This window comes from Emydura macquarii, unplaced genomic scaffold (genome assembly GCF_026122565.2).
Source record: "Emydura macquarii macquarii isolate MOO-44397 ecotype Brisbane River unplaced genomic scaffold, CSIRO-AGI_Emac_v2 contig_2681, whole genome shotgun sequence".
In the NCBI taxonomy this organism is placed as follows: Eukaryota; Metazoa; Chordata; order Testudines; family Chelidae; genus Emydura; species Emydura macquarii.
Window position 1 is genome coordinate 2,947,923 of NW_027132818.1, and position 17,180 is coordinate 2,965,102.

Below are 17,180 nucleotides of genomic sequence, written 5' to 3' on the forward strand. Positions count from 1 at the left end.
GTCTTAGCAGTTGGGCTCGAGGTTCCTGGGTCCGGGGGTCCCGCTCCATGCGGTATAACTGGCCTCTCCGTAGCTCAAAACGGGGCCACTGGTTGGCCTGGTCAGGGCGAACGGCGACCCCATCCTCATAGGCGAGCTGCTCATACGTGTGGCGAAGTGTGAGGTCGTTCCTCTGGTCCTGGCAAAATTCTTTCACTGGGGTTGTCTGCGGGTCTTCCCTGCCTGGGTTATGGCCAGCCTTCTGGTCCGTCGGGAGAGGGTTGCTGGGTGGTCCTGGGGTTCCCGGGGCTCCTGGGCCCTCCAGCTCCAGGAGCTCCCCCCGGGACGTGGCCCCCAAGAGGGCTACTTGCCCAGGTTCTGCTTGGTGCACAACGGCTTGGAGGATTCTGGCGAACCCGGGCCAGTCCCAGCCGAGAATGACGTGGTAGGGCAGCCCCACAGCGACCCCGACTTGCACCGCATGGGTTGTCCTGGCAATGGTGAGCTGGAGCGGGCAAGTGGGGTATTCCTTCAAGTCCCCATGAATACACCGTACGTGGACCCACCCATGGGGTTGGTGGCCCAGGGGAAGCAGCTCGGGGCGGACCAGCGTCTGCCCACAGCTGGAGTCAACCAGGGCCCACACCTGTCCCTCTGGGAGCCTCACGGGGATCGTCACAGAGAACCCAAGGCGTCTCTGGGCTCGTCCTTCCCCGGAGCAAACCAGGCAAAAGGAGCAGTCCATCTGGGGGCAGTCTCGCTGCAGGTGGCCCATGTGGTCACAGGTGAAGCAGGGGCTGATCTCGGGGTGTCCCGCCCGGGTTCGGCTATCTCGTGCTGGGTGGGTCACACCCCGCGGTTCAACTGTCTGGTCCGGCCTTTGGCTGGGCGGCCCCCGGGGAGTCACCAGGGCTGACAGGGTGGGCAGCTGGGGCACCCGACCTCCTAGGGTTGGCCCCAGCGGGACGGGTCACCGGGTAGGCAGCAAGGGGTCTTGTGCAGGGGTTCCTTTTGCTGTGGAATTGGAGGGTCCTCTGCATTGGAGGGTCCTCTGCCGCTAGGAAGTCTTCCATTAGCCACACGGCATCACTCAATGCAGATGGGCAGTGGCACATTACCCAGGTCCGGCCCCGCGGCAGCAGGATCTGGAGGAATTGCTCCTTCATGACCTGGTCCTCCACCTCCGAGGCTGACCAGTGGTCCGGCAGCAGCCACCACGCACACGTGTCCTTCAGTTCTTGGGCGACCGCTCGCAGCCGGGCGCCCCGGGGGATAAATCTTCCCTCGAAACCGCCTCCAGAAGGTGTCTGGGCGGATGTCCAAGGCATCTAGGATTGCCGCCTTCACTGTGGTATAGTCCCGGGCCTCTGTCTCAGAGAGCGCCCGATAAGCCGCTTGTGGCACCCCGTCAGGTAGGGGGCTAATAGGGTTGCCCACTGGGTTGGGGCCCAGCCAGCCGCCGACGCTACCCTTTCGAAGGTTATGAGGAAGGCGTCTGGGTCGTCCTCTGGCCCCAGCTTTGTCAGACGTAGAGGCATTGGGGTCCCCGCCGGACCCGCCATCGCCTCCCCAGCCATGCTGCCGGAGGCAGGGAGCAGAGCAGCCATCTGCTGGATGCACTGGCATTGCTGCTCCTGATGCTGCGCCCCCAAGACTTGGACGAGCTGTTGCTGCTGGGCCCCTAAAGTCTGGAGCAGCTGCTGCTGCTGCTGCTGCTGCTGGGCCACCTGCTGTTGCTGGTGGAGCTCGGCCCACCACTGCTTGAGCTGGTCCAGGTCCATGCTGACCTGTATTGGGAATAGTGCTGCGGATCGCCCCCTTGACAGCAAGGGGCGGGTTACGCCTGCATTCTCCACCACGTGTGGACGTGACCCTGAAAGCAGTCTTGAGCCCCTTTTCCGGGCTAGCACTCTTTTGCCCGGCCCTTAGGCAGGGCTGACCAACAAGCAGTCCAGTGCCAGGCCCTCAGGCAGTGCTGGCCAGTAAGCAGTCCAGTGCCAGGCCCTCAGGCAGGGCTGGCCAACAAGTAGTCTAGTTCCAGGCCCTCCGGCAGGGCTGGCAAGGTAAGCAGGCCGCTCTCAGGGTTGTTAGGGAAGGGGAGAGGGGGACGCAGGCCCACCCGTCTCGACTGCGTCCCAGCCCAGGGCCCTTGCAGTGGCAAAATGCGCTTGCCACAGGGTCGGCGGGGCTCCTGCCGCAACACACCGCCCAGGTTGCCCCAAACGCAGCCACAAGCTTGTGGCTGCCCCTGGGCTTCTTCCTCCCCAAAACCCCCGGTACCTGCCTCCTTCAGGTCGCTGGGGCATGGTAGACCAATGAGGCCCTCCTCATCCACAGGTGACAGCTCTGGCAGCTCCATGGGTTCGTCCTCGGAGGGCAGCTAATCCAGGTCCTCCGGCCCCCAGGCCGCAGGCAGGGCTGGTATGTTCTCCGGGTCCCAGGCCCTGTACTGCTCGGGTTGGCCCTCCTCCGGCTCCCAGGCCACGGGTGTCTCAGGTGGGCCCTTCTCCGGCTCCCAGGCAGCGGGTGTCTCAGGTGGACCCTCCTCCGGCTCCCAGGCTGGGGGTAAGACCGGCCGCTCCCTTTCAGCGTGGGTCTCTGGCCTGGCCTTAGCTGGGAGCCCAGGAAGAGAGGCATCCTTCTCCCTCAGCCGTCCTCTCTTAACGGGGCTTGCAGGCCTGGGCTTTAAAGGCCTGGACCCGCCCACCTGCTTCCGGTCAGGAGTTTTCCTTTCGGGCTCTATCAGCCAGGGTGGGTGGCTCCCCCTCTGGGTCCTTCTCAGAGGGGGACCACCCCTCGTGGCTACAATGATTCTTTGCTCGTTTGTAAATGGCATCTTAGGAAGATTTGGAGCGATCACGGGATATATTACAGACATGCAATAAGGTTTTATACTCTCCTTACTTTTGCAGAATCTGAAATAAAACATGGGGCTGTGATGTGGCTCTTTCACTTCAAATAGCTCAAAGGTGATTGTGACGGTTCTTAGGGAACCCAGGATTGTAAGACACCTTGATACCCTCTGCCTCCAGTGTGAGGGAATCTTGCTCATGGAACTGGGTGTTAGCTCCCTCACATGGCCAGCCTTGCAGCCACTCAAGAACTCTTCCCTTGGACTAGGCCAGCCCTGTCTTTGCCTTGCAGGTTAACAATAAGGGCACCCCAACCCCTGAGTACCTTTGAAGCATCTCCTTGTGATATCCAGCCCCTGAACCTGGCTACTTACAGAAATCCCAGCTCCTCTCCCCCAAAGAGGCAGTGTGCCTCGGTTTACCTTAAACAACTTTTGTCTCTCTTCCTAGACAGGGCAATCCCCTGACTATTGTTTACCTCCCAGAGGTTTTGATTGTTTGCAGTTGTCTTTGATGGTTTTCTCTTGACTGGCCTTTGATGGGGCAACAGTAGACAACTGAGCCTTGTGTTACATCCACAGCTAACCAGGCAGGGGTGTAAACTCCCTTCTGCATGAGTAGACCATCAGTGAGTAATATCACTTCCTGGGGACCTCTCTTGACCTTAAGACCTGATGGGCATAAACTTCAATATAATTCTGTTATTCCTTAAATATTTCCCTTATACACATCGCACCATGAATATGAACATCAGTAAATTTTAAGCTTTCAGTAGAGACCAGACATGTTACCTTTTATGGACAAATATCCTGTAAGAGGTGTTTGAGGTAATGAGTTTGTCAGGTCTGAGTTGAGAGTTGTTTGCAAAGAACAAGGGACCCTTTGACAAAGGGCCTTTGTGTCACAGCTGTGTTCTCCCACCTGCAATATGTGAACATCTCAAGAAACGTTCCATGAATTTGAGCAGTAGAAGATAAACAAGAAAGAAGAATCATTAAAATACTTAGCATTTCTGTAGATAGTGCTTTACACTTATCTCTCAGGAATTGTACCAAGATTAACTAAACTTCACCATGACATTAGGAGGTAGGTGAGTATCATCATCATTCTCCAGATAAAAAACGGAGACAATGCCGGGTGCTAGCCCATTGGGGGCCCTAAACAGGAATATTTTGCGGGCCCCTCCAACACATACTAATAATTAATAGGGGGTCCCCTTTAGCTGCTTGGGGCCTAAGCAATTGCTTAGTCTGCTTATGTATAGCACTGGCGCTGACTGAGTGAAAGAGGTTATAGGTCTGATTTTCAGAACTGATGTGTGCCCAAAACTCCTCTTGAAGTCAATGGGAGCTGCTGCTGAGCACCTTTGAAAAACAGATCTTAAGGACCTGATCCAATGCCCAGTGAAATCAGGGTCAGATCCTAAATGACTTGAGCAAAACCACACATGGAGTCACAATGTTTCATATAACTTACAGCTGGCCCTAGACAGCTTTACATAGCATGACCATTAGCTACTCAGCATGTAGCTCTCAGCTTTGCTGTCTTTGGCAGCATGACAGGGGTCATATGGTTGCATGATGAACTGTGCTTGAACAAACTCTGCAGCGTGTTCAACACACAGCTTTTCTTTCTCATCAGTTACATAAATTCCCCTTCAGTTTGCTTCAGCACAAATAGTTATAGCAGGACTACAAGAGAAATCCTATGGTCTATTAATATTTAGTAGAGCTGGTTGAAAATTTTCCAGTGGAACATTTTTCCATCAAAAAATGCTGATTCCATTACATCAGTGGTTCTCACCCCACAGCCCGTGGGCCACTTGCACCCCAATCAGCACACAGCCGCAGTCCATGTGACATCCTCAATGCCATACAGGTAGTACATATATTGTGTGGATGAGGCCCACATAACACAACACACACAGAGCTGCATATGCGGCCCACAATGGTAAATCGGTTGAGAACCACTGCATTAAAATAAAACATTTTGTGGAAACTTTTTAATTTGGTTGAAATTTTCAATGGGAAATTACTGAAATGTTTCATTTCAATAAGGTTGAAATATTTTGTTTCAATTTTATCATTTACACTTTTATATTGGATTATAATTTATAATATAACATAAAAACCTTAACAATTTTAATATGTTTTATATATATTATAAAAGTCAAAATTATAACATTAAAACAAAATATCTCAACCCAATTAAACCAAAACATTTCAATAAGGACAAAATGAAATATCTTGGAATATGATGTTTTGCATAAATAAGTAAGTAAATAAATAAATAAATAAATAAAAAGGCCAAATCTCTACCTTTCATCCAGAAGCAACGTGAAATGAAATTTTGAAATCTTGGAATTTCCTGTGGGATGGGACTTCCATTTTTAAGCATCTCTAATATTTAGGCTCCCTTATGTTCCCCTTATAATACCCCCAGTGTATGATGATGGAAAATAGGTTTGATTCATACCTTTTCTTTATTCATGTTTTAGGAGCCATGATGTTCGGAAGATCAGCACCATCAAGTAGCTGAGAGTATCAGGGAGAGCTGTTATCTGGGGAGTTGAAGTAATTTGCATTCCTCATTATGCAATCTCTGAGCATTTTACAAGTGCGATGAGTATAACTGGTTGGTGAACTGGTTAATTCAGTTTCACAGGAAAATGAGCTACAGGCCCCTCACATTGAAATCACATAACCTCTGGCAATTCAGAGTCTCCTAGGCATTCCCAGCAAATACTAAATGTATTTGTGGGGAATGGATACTTAATACAATTTATTGTCTTAGATCAGGAAGTGAAGGCAAGCCTTTTATTATTACCCTAGGCAAACATTTAGGGCCGGATTGTCACAGGCCCTTACACAGGAGCTTGAGGGTTGCAAGTGTGTGTGTGTGTGTGTGTGTGTGTGGGGGGGGGGGGGGGATGCATAAAGTCTACCCCCCCATGCAGTCCATTCAAGCACCCATCTCAATAGCATCACTGTGCTTGGAGGAGCACAACGACTGCTCCTTTGACACATCCCAAAAGTGGGAGTGGAGAGGTGGCAGGGCCATGGCCTTGTCCCCCTGCACATCAACCCATGGACTGGGCCTGCACACAGCAAGGAGCAAATTGCACCATCCAAAAAGGTCGGGACTGCCTTTGTGCCAGGCTGCTAATGGAGGGATTGCAACTCTCCGAGACCCAACCCCTTCCAGAGACCTCTGTTGAGGGACTGACACAGATTCACACTATGCCTCACTCAGACCAGAACCAAAACAGCACAATTTGTCCCATTCATTTACACAGCCTTTTATAATCCTAGATAAGCCACATGCATTGTCCAAAAGATCATACAGTCCAAAGAAGACAAGAGAAACACACAACACAGGACAATGTCAGGGAGAGACAAGCATGAGGATTACTGATGAGGGGAAGGAGGGAGAGGGATTGCTTGAAGAGGGAGATTTTATGATAGAAGAAAATGGATAATAGATAGAAGATAATAGAACAAAATGGGACAATTTTTTACCCATCAATGCTGCTGTTTTGCGTGATCTGTGGCAAATCAATTAATCCCTGTCTGTGCCTCTGGGAAATAGGAATAACGATACATAGATATCTGTGGAAACCTTGGTAATTCTCTGATGTCAGGTGCTCTGTTAGCATCAGTATAATCATTTATTGTTATTAACATGATGAGAAATCCATCACTGAGGAACAGCACAATAATTCTCCTCTCCCTCCTCCAATCTCCCAAGTACTTACCCTCATCTCAGCATTTCCAGCAATCTTTTCAGATGGGCTAAGTTTGCAGCTTCTGACTGTTGGTAATATTACCCCAAACCTACCTTGTCATGGACATTCATGGCTGGTGCCACTTCACTCCCTTCCTCCTTCCCCCCATCATTGCCATCTTCTTTCAGCCCTTTCTTTCCCTTTTCACTTTTTCCTTCACTTTTCCCCTCCTCCACTTCCTGCTTTTTCTCCTTTTGTTCCTGAGTAATTGTTCATTGAGGCTCATAGTCTCCAGTTCCCAACCCTTTGGTTGGGTGGTGGGATTGTGACATCAACAATTATTCAGATAGTTGTATGCAGTGTAGCTGTAGCTGTGTTATTCCAAGGATATTAGAGAGACAAGGCGAATGAGGTAATCGATTTTATTGGACCAGCTTTTGCTAGTTAGAGAGACAAAGGTACCAACAGAAGTTGGTCCAATCTTGTTTCACCCATCTTGTCTCACATGCAACAGCTGACATTTGCTCCTGTTGGATAAAGTGCCAAAAATGTCTTAATTTTTTTTTAATCAAGTAAATCTTTGACCTGAATTATTTATTTATTTATTTATAGATGACAGGAACATCTGCGGAAAATATTAAGTCACATCTCACTCACCTAAATCTAATCAAACCTGTAGAAATAGCTGGCTTTATATGTGTGCAGTATATCCATACAAACAACTGTACATTGTTTTTATAATCTAGGAAAATGATATTTCTTTAATTACATAATAGTGTTAGGATACTCAAATTGCTCATTATGATGATTTTGGCAGTTCCATTAGCCAGCATGGTGCTTTAGACATATACAAAGACAATGACCCTACCCTGCAGGAGCTCACAATGTAAATTAAACAGATAAAACATCAAATAATGACAACAGACTAAAGGTCAAGGGAGAGAAGGAAGGAAGGGAGACACGGAAAGATGGGGATAGAGAATACTACTCTTTATTTTACATGGGCAGCAATTCCTTTTATCTGTTCTTTTAGCTATGTATCTTTTATCTATCTACTCTTGTATTTAATCTAGCCTATTTCTTGTTTTGTTTCTTTACGGGAGGGAACAAATCAGAACCTCATATACTAACCAAACCCAGAATTTGGAGAAGTTTGGATTTTGATGTGATTCTGAATCCAAACGTTGGAATCCAGATCTATTTCCATGAATAGATTCCCAGCAGGTGTAAATCAGCATTGCTTCATTAAAATCAGTTGAAATAGCAATTGCCTCCCTTGTGAAATAATTCACTCTGGCCAGCTTCTCAGCTAGTATAAATTGGGGTCATTCTATTGACTTCAATAGAGCAACACCAGTTTACACCAGCTGAGGAGCTGGCTGGTTTTGTTACTTTATTTTTTTTGTTATGATCAGACACAGACATACACACACACACAAAAAGCCCAAACCTGATTTTAAGGAGGATGTATTTAAGGTCTAAAAGAAAGAGAATCCTGCTCTCCTGCTTGTTTTTCCAAACTGCTGCAGGGAGAAAGGGCTTGGACTCTTGCTACTCTTTGAGTGAAAGGGCTCTTTTGGTAGGTTTGGTTTCACTGCTTGAGAAGGGCAGCTCATCTACAATAAACCAGCATGGTCCCTGTGACTTCTCTGCTGATGTGTGGAGGTTGACACATGACAGGTGAATAATGCGTAAATTGGTCATTTATTGCACAGTAAAAGTCATCCTGCTCCCTCAACTAGTCATTAAAAAGGGGATTGTTGTTAATCAGCATTCAGTGTGTGTGCAGCCACTGTATAGGATAGAGAGGGAGCAGTCATACATTGCAAATGTTTCTTGAGCACAATACCGTGAACCAAACCTACCCTTTCTACCACACAAAAGATACTTGGGGTATGCACAGTGGGGGAGGGGAGAGAGAGGGAACACTCAGAGATCTACTGATGCATTTGCCCATTGTGAAAAACCTATAGAGAGAAAGTTTTGTTTTATCTTTTCCAGGGTAATTTTTTCTTCCCGTTTTTAATTATCCTGGCCACATGCAGGAAAACAGGATCTTTGTTTTATTTATATATGTGTATTAGCATTTTTCAATATTTTCTTTCTATGTTCTTTCTATGGCATCCATCAGTCTTAAAGATATTATTGCTGTGCTGCGTATCTTAGGTTATAAGCCATGCCTGGTTAATGGCTACACTCTTACCATACAAACCTTGTCTGCTGCTCTGGTAATGTCCAGTTCTTCATCACATCCTTTCAGCCCCACCTTCTGCATCAACTTTAATATCCCCCACTCCTCACCCTTACAACTCTCAACAGCTTAGCTCCTATTCTGTATTCACTCTTATTCCTTCTCACCAGTATCCCACCCTTAGATTCTTTGCTCCACCCAAGCCACAGAACTAAAGCCCACCCCCATACCCCTTCCCATACCTTTCCTTCTTATACAATCCTCTATGTATGGGACCCCTTCCCTGAGCCAGTCTGCCATGCTTCCATCCTCTCCTCCAAGACACTACTCAGAACAGACTTCTCCTAAAAGATCTATTAAACCCTAATTCTCCTTCTCTCCCACTCATCACCAAATAGATGTTGGAAATATTGCTGGAGAAAAAAATTGTATAACAAGCAAGACTCATGCTAACCTTCACTGCTCACTCACATTGCTCTTTCCTGCATCCCTTCCCGTCATCTTCCATTCATACATTCTGCCTCTAGCGTGTCACCTTTTTGGGACTTTGACTCTGTCTTCATATTGCCCGTACAATACCTAGAAGCCTTGTTGGTGCCCTACATAAACAGAAACAAACCAGGGGGAAGAATTCCATTGAATAAGAGACATTTTTCCAGAGTCCCCAAAGCATTTTAATGGAAGCTAGAGCTCCTAACTGGAGATATACAGTGCATACAGCTCAACATCAGAACACTCACTTGAGTTAGGAGCATAATGATTAATGTAGGGAGCATCAGCAAGAGTTGGTATAAGCTTATTGGGTGTGTTCACAATAAACATGACTTTAATTTTACATGCAAAACAGGCCAGAAGGCATCTTAAATCCCCACAGCAGCTCCTCATGAGCTGTGACTTACTTACAGAGTACTAACATAAATGGGAGAGAAATACAGAAGAGACACTCTTAACAAGGATCTTAAAGACTGCATTAAAGACAGACACTCTGATCCACCTTCCATTGAAATCAATGGAAGTTTTACCATGGACTTTGTTGGGGGTTGGACTGGGATGAGCAGTGCTGGTGTTAGACATAAGCAGACTAAACAATTGCTTTGGGCTCCAAGCAGCTCAAGGGGCCCCCCCTATTCACTTTTTTAGTATGTGTTGATGGGGATATTTCTCTTTAGGGCCCCAATGAGCTAGCACCACCTCTGGGGATGCCCACAATGGGCTAGCACCATCTCTGGGGATAAGAGGAGGCATTCACCCTCCAGCTATTAACTCAAATATGGAAAGGTGAAACTGGAATAGAATGCAGGACTTCAAAGGCAATGTCAGCAACATAATGAATTCTCTTGGTTCAATACGGGCCCAGCCCATCCAGCATAGGTCATTCCCATGTCTTCTATCTCTGCTGAGTAGGTAGGATGCACGGTCACATCTAGGAGTCAAAGCATGTTCCAACTTCTTATATAGTAATAAATCAAGAGAGAGCAAATAGGCTGCTGCACTATAAAGCTCTTTGAATGTGCAACTGATGGCTGAAGTACAAAGCAGAGAGTTTTAGGAGACTAGGCTTCCCTGCCAGCCACTGAAGGAGAAGTTAAAACTTCATTCTAGAAAGTAAGGGTTTGAAGTCCATCTAGGTATGCTGGTCAATTTGTGATTTTTGTCTTGCTATGATGAGCACTTCACTAGCATGCCTTAAGGACAGTAAATCAATAACCATGAGATCTGTTAGAAAGCAAAGAAGTATCCTGAATCTGTATCTTTGTGGACTACCTGGGAAAGTGTAGAGTCTGCGTATTTAGACAGCTGCCTTCCACAACAACATTTTGATCAAGTATTTTCCACATCTGCTCAAATTGTGGCTTCTAGGATGTAGCCTCTAGAAAAGTGTCATTTTTGACAAGTCCAGTTCCTTATTCAGCAACCTCTGTCACTCTTCGTATGATGAAATCAAACTGTCATTATGCAGCCAGATTAGAAAACTATTAGTTACTTGTGCGCTTCCCATGTAGAAGTGTAGGGTTATATTGTGATTATAGAGGATTATACAGTGGGTCTATTTAACAGGACACTAACATCCTTGAAATACTCTTTAAACTGTTTTTACACTAAGCTTCCTTACTAATAAATCCCTTAGAATTTAAACAAACTCTGTTGTCAGCTCAAAATTTGTCTCTCTAAAACTATACAATTGTGTTGTGGTGGTTGTATTTTTTCGTGGCAATAAGAGCAGATTTGCTGGCATGTTGGTCCTGCCTGATTCCCACATAGCAACACACTGGCAGCACTCTGTTCACATACCTAGCTAGAAGGATAACATGCTTTTGTGTTCTTTTAAAGGCAAAGTAATTGATACATTGGAGCTGCTGCCATGGCTTCAGCAATGCTAAAGCCTTATTGATTGTATGGCAATTTTTGGTGAGAATTACTGTAACTCACTGGTGAGTGTGTTTTAGAGGTCCCCTGTGTGCTGCAGGCAGGGTCGCCAATTGTGGTTGGACGTGTTTCATTACATGACATAATCCTTAATTAAAGATTAATATTTAATTCCTGGAGACTCCAGGACAATACTGGAGGGTTGGCAACCATAGCCGCAGCCCCAACTAGCAAACTTTAGCTCATGCTATAGGGATTCATGCTTTTGGCTCTGGAGATTCTTGCTTCAGTCCTTGGTGTGTCAGCCAAGATGGGTGTTACCCTATTAACAAGTGCAAGCAGACAGGTTTTCAGCTATTTTTATATTATATTCACATTTAACCTTTAACCAATAACCACTTTCAATTTTTCTGGCATACTACCTATTCTCCCAGGACCTCCCATATCATTGTACAGACTGATTCTCTTCTCTTGGCAAGTCCAGTGTCCATACTCCTCCACCTACCCCTCAAATCCCAATTTCCCTTCCTCAGCATTTTGCAATCTAGTTTCAATGCTAGTCAACACTCCTTCACCAGGCTCCATGCACTGGGTCCTGATTTTCACTTCCTCACACATCCAAGACCGCGGAATACTATATATTAATTTCCACCAACCAAGTGCAAATTCTAGCATTCATCACCAACTATCAGCATTTTGCAGTCTCCCAACCACTACTCTCAAGTCCCAAAACCACTTCCTTTAACATCAGGCATCACAATTGGTCATAATTTTCTTCTCCCTCAGCTTCCCTCAAGCCCCATAGGACTTCCCTTCCAGTCCCCCAGCAATGCTTGATTACATGTGGATAAATATAACTCAGTGGCAACGGTTGCCAGTCTAGGCTTTTCCATAACTGAGGCTTTTGGTTCAGGTAGAGTAGACATGAAAGATGGCTGAAGTGTCACCTTCTGTGAAGTCAGTACCTTAAGGTGTGAAGAAAGTTTCCATGGCAGTGTCAGACTTGTTTTTTTGTTGCCTTGACAGTCTCCATCAAATTCAAGAAACACAACTCCAGCAAGAATGAAAATGAAACACAGTGTGATTCCACAGAGACTGCAGAATGTGCCTGTCTCTGACACTGGGATACCACGTCTCCAGAGCTTTATATCCTAGGAGTTCTACTCCTTCTCTTTTATTGCCTTGTCCAAATCATAATCCCCTGTTTGTGATATTACAATGAATTGCTATGGAGATTATTGCAATGTCACAAATAGAGGACTCGGGCTTTAATTTGCTTTTACGCAGCAGGAGTCAGATGAGCTTTTAGGAAACAAAAGTATTGTTTTAATGCAAGCGAGTTTCATAATAACAAATGAGGGGAGAAATTCTTTCCTCTCCTTCCCCTCTCCTTGAAAACATGTGCATCAGCAGAAGCATTTCCATGAGGTATTAGCTGTTCATCCAAGGCCTGATCTCAGTCAGTGGGGCTCGGAAGTATTCAGCACTCTCTGGATCTAGTTTAAAGTCCAAAATCCAAGAATACAACCTTTCCCTAGAAAAACACTGAGAGGGTTGGTCACTTTGTTGTCATTTACACACATGACTATACAGTAAGCACTACCCCATGCCTAAATCATAACTTCAGGCCCCTAGCATGGTTCTTAACTCAGGGGCTGCGGCAATAGTATCTTTCATCTCTCCACCTGCAGCTAGGAGAATGAGTTTTCTCATGAATAGAATCTAAACTACAAAACTTGTGAACACATGCTTTTATTACAAAGCACTGTGATTAGAATTCAACTTAAAAAATTGATTAATTTCCTGGCAGCCTCAGCCTTGGCAAAAAGTCAGACTATTGCCAGTGAGTACAAACTGTAGAACTGTAATCAGCGGTAAATAGTTTAAACTGTCCTTCTGGAGACAACCTAAATGTGTCGTCTTTTCCATTTGGACAAGACGGCACATGTCTGAGCAAAGAAAATTCTGAACATCTGCATGATTTACAAGATTAGTGATTTACTGTGCAAATAAATTTTAAACACCATGCTAAACACACTAGGAAGTCCCTCCAACCCATTCCCCCCTATAAAAGTAAATCTGACATACGACCCGCAGGAGTAGGAGACCTCTAGATGAGCATTACAAGATATGAAAAGCAGATGAATCCCCTCTGCACTGCAGCAGTCTCTGAACAGCTGAATCTACAGTCTGACAGACAATCTGTAAGTCGATGGTGATGAATAAATGCATCCAAAGGCCCATGGCTATGTAAGTCAAACATTTCATAAGCAGGTGCTTCTGATGTAAAGCCATCATCACTATAACATATGGAACTGGCAGCATAGTCAGTGATTGGGTTACTTACCCAACCATTGAAGAGATACATAAGGGTCAGCTCCATTTAAATTCAGAGATGTAATGTTTAAATAGATTGCTGTGGAAGAGGCTATCGAAGTGTGTTAATGAACTAGCTTTATACCACTGAAGACACTGGGCCTCATTCAGCATTCCTCTGCAGCTCTTTTGTCTCAGCTCTTTTAAGATAAAGATCCATAAATCCAATGGATTCAACCCTTTGATAATTCCCCCATTGTAGAAGAATTTCCCCAGTGTGGTAGAGACAACACCATATCTACATAACAGCTTTGGATGTAAAGGGGCATGGTCAGAGCACTGCTGAGGTCTGGCTATGCTGAGCTCTGGTTGCTGTAAAGGCCCCTTGAGCATATATAGCCAGGCACAAGTTAGAGAAGCCTTAGAACTGCTCTAATTTGTGTAGGGCCTGAATTAGCCACCACCTGCAATCCCAGACTAAAGGAAATGTAAATGAGGTGTAAAACCACCTTTGTCTCCCATCCCCCTGGGTCTTGTGCCACAATCAATTTGAGTCTAGTGATGAAGCTGGCCCATTGGCTTTATTTGGCAATAGGCGGCAAACCTCAAAAGCTTTGATAGTTCAGAAGAGCACCAAAAATTTAGATGTTTATCCAAACTCTCAGATCCTTGTGTGTCTGAAATATGAGGCTGAAAAATCTCCCAAGATACCCCCACCACTTCATGGTGTTTGAACACTTCCTAGAAGTGCAGAGGCACAACATTAATATCATCAATCAAACATTTTCAGATCTCAAAAGAGGTTAGGTTGGATCTGGGTTGAAGATTTGGGTCGATTTTGATTTTACCTGAGTCGCTTCACTCAACCTTGATTTCAGTCCTAATTTAGGTCACTAATAAAAATAAATTATATGATAATCTGTGAATCCCTAGTAGGCTTTGATCTCTGACACAAATTGCCTAAATATAAAGGAATAATATGATCAACAGTCTTGGTTTAAAAGAAACCCAGGAAAAGGACAGCAGCAGGGCTTCAGGTGAAGATGGAGACCCACTTTTCTTAACTCTGTTATCTACATTGTGACATATGTAAACATATTTTTCCGTTTCTACTTGGTTTGTGATCACTTTGGCCCAGATGCTCAAGGTATTAGGTGTCTAAATCAATGGAAGTCAGGTGCCTAAACATCTTTGAGTTTCTGGCCCTTTATGCTTTCTTTGTTCTGGTTGTACTGGTTGGGGGGCAAACAGAATTATATTACCCATCTGAATTATAAGAAAGAAAATGATTAAATTAGAATTTGGCCTAAATTCCGTGCTGGTCTACCCCCCCCCCCCCCCCCCCCAATGCATTTCCATTGACTACAGTGGAGTTGACAATCTGTGAATCAGCGCACAATTTGTTCCAGTATCTTCCTAATGTAGATCCTTTTCCTGTACTTAAAGTGGTCTGAAAAAAGTGGCATGGTCTATCATAAACTGGGCGCTGCAATTTTGGTAAGATAGTGCTTAAAGTGATTCCCTCAATGACCCAGTCAATTTGATTTGTTTTCCCCGAGTCTGCAACCTCTTGCACTCATTTCACTTTAAGCACGGTCTTTTTCACTGTCTAAGCGCCAGATCCTTTCCCTTGTGTACAATCTAAGTAAATATATTTTGTACAGGGGAACTCTGTGGGAGATGGAATTCCCAGGGAGGTCATTCTGCAGCCTCTATTACCACCTCAGAACTCCTGTAATTTTAATAGCACCTATATCCCCAGTCTCACACATGGAAGATTTTTGGTTAGTGGAACTTAATAATTGCTGATCCACTGGTCACACCTTCACTCTACTCTAAATCCACCCACCCTTTTCCCCACATATTACTATACTTTAAGAATACATGAAGCACAGTTCTGTACTAGACAAGGCATGTGAATCCCTTTGCACAAGCTGTCTCTGCATCCTAACTCCCCAGCACAGTGGCTCTGCATAGTTTTGCTACCTTTAAGGCCATGTGCACCCAGGCAGAGTTGGACAAATTTGCCCTTAAGGCTGAGCAAGTGGTACTAAAATAAACAATAATGATCCAGTGGGAGAGCATTATCTGGAATGCAGTGACTGGCTGGGAAAGTTCAATGCCCAAAGCAAAGCGGAGATGTCTTAATAAAACCACTTGTTAACTGTCAAGAAAAGCTAAAGTTGGAGGCAAATCCCATAAAACATTCTTTTCCTTTCTTCAATCTGTTGCTCTGACTGTGCTGCTGTGGATGTGAAGGGTTTCTCTGTTAACGACACCAATCTTTTTCTACAAGTACAGTAGAGGGAAAGCAGAACTTGCATCTTCTGCTGGGTTTATAATATGCCTCAAGATGGATCCTGCTGTGCCTTTGATTTATGTAGCCATAACCAAGATATATGGATTTGTCCAGTGAGCAGCAAAGTCTGGCATAGGATGGGTTAAAATTAGATTTTTCCACTTAGCATACTAAAAATAAGCCCAAACCAGACAGAGCTACTTCTCTCTTGGCTAATAAAGTCATCAACCAAGAGTGATCTCAGAGCTGCAGGTCATATTGTTATGTCATTTACACTCAGCAATAACTAAAAGGGTTTTTTTTCTTTCCCCTTGGAACACCTGCCTCTCTGGGTGATGTTACTTGTTAACTTCTGTGCTGGCCTCCATTTCTCCCTTAGGCACTAGTGATCCTATTAACATGATGGGTGACTCTTGGTGAGTTACTGACAAGTATGCACAACATACCATCTGCTTAAAGTGTGGTTCTACTGTAGACTAGAGTCTGTGAAAATGGCACTTTCTTACTCATCAGGTCTGCTTCTTTGTGTATTCAGACTCATATGTTCTGACTTCAGGGACAATTACATTTTTATTCCCATTGAACCTGCAGAGCTAACAACTAAGAGACAGAGTTAGCTAGAGTCTTTTTCTTCTGTTGCATCATAAGTAGAATTGGCCCTGACATTGAAATTGTGCAGCTCATTGAAGTCAAGGAGGTTGCTGCACAGATGTAAGAGTTGGGCCTGAAGGACCTTTATTACTGCTGCTAATGCAGGAGAAGGAAAGAATCCAGTTGGGCTTTCAGATCCCATGCTGAGTTTGCAAGGCTGGCTGTAGGGAAGTACTTGTAAACAGAGCAGAATTCATATGGAAATGATTGAGATAAAAATTTGCTTGCCACAATGCCAATTTAAGTCACTGCACCAGACCAGTAGAGTCTAATTTCATAGCCTCAACTCCGATACCTGCCACCACAAAACAGAACAAAACCTTCAGTTCACAATTGGACCTTGCCTCCAGGCCAGCCTCCAACCTGACATCAAATGGTCCAGGAACCCTGCCTGCCTGAAGAACCAGTCCCACGATCAGCCTAAAGCTAATGCTAACCATCCACCTAACAAAAAAGGGACACCTATTCTTTCTGCCTTCTCTCATTGTCAAATGTAGTTGATAAACTAGCAGCTGAGTAAGTTAAAATGTTGGTTGCAACCCCATCAACAGCGTCTAAAAAAGAGGATTTAAAATAAAAGCTGCTTTTATAACTTGTAATTTTGCTGACTGCCCAAGTTACTAGATAAGAAGGTTTACGTCATGCGTGAGGTTATTAAAAAGTTAAGCCTTAAACCATAAGTAAAAAGCCTGAAGATTTCAGCAGTAGCTATGGGGTTCAAAGTAAAATCTAATTAATTCATAAATCACAGCAAATTGGTGGCTTCAACAGGAACAAGTGATTTAAGCAATTTACTTTTGA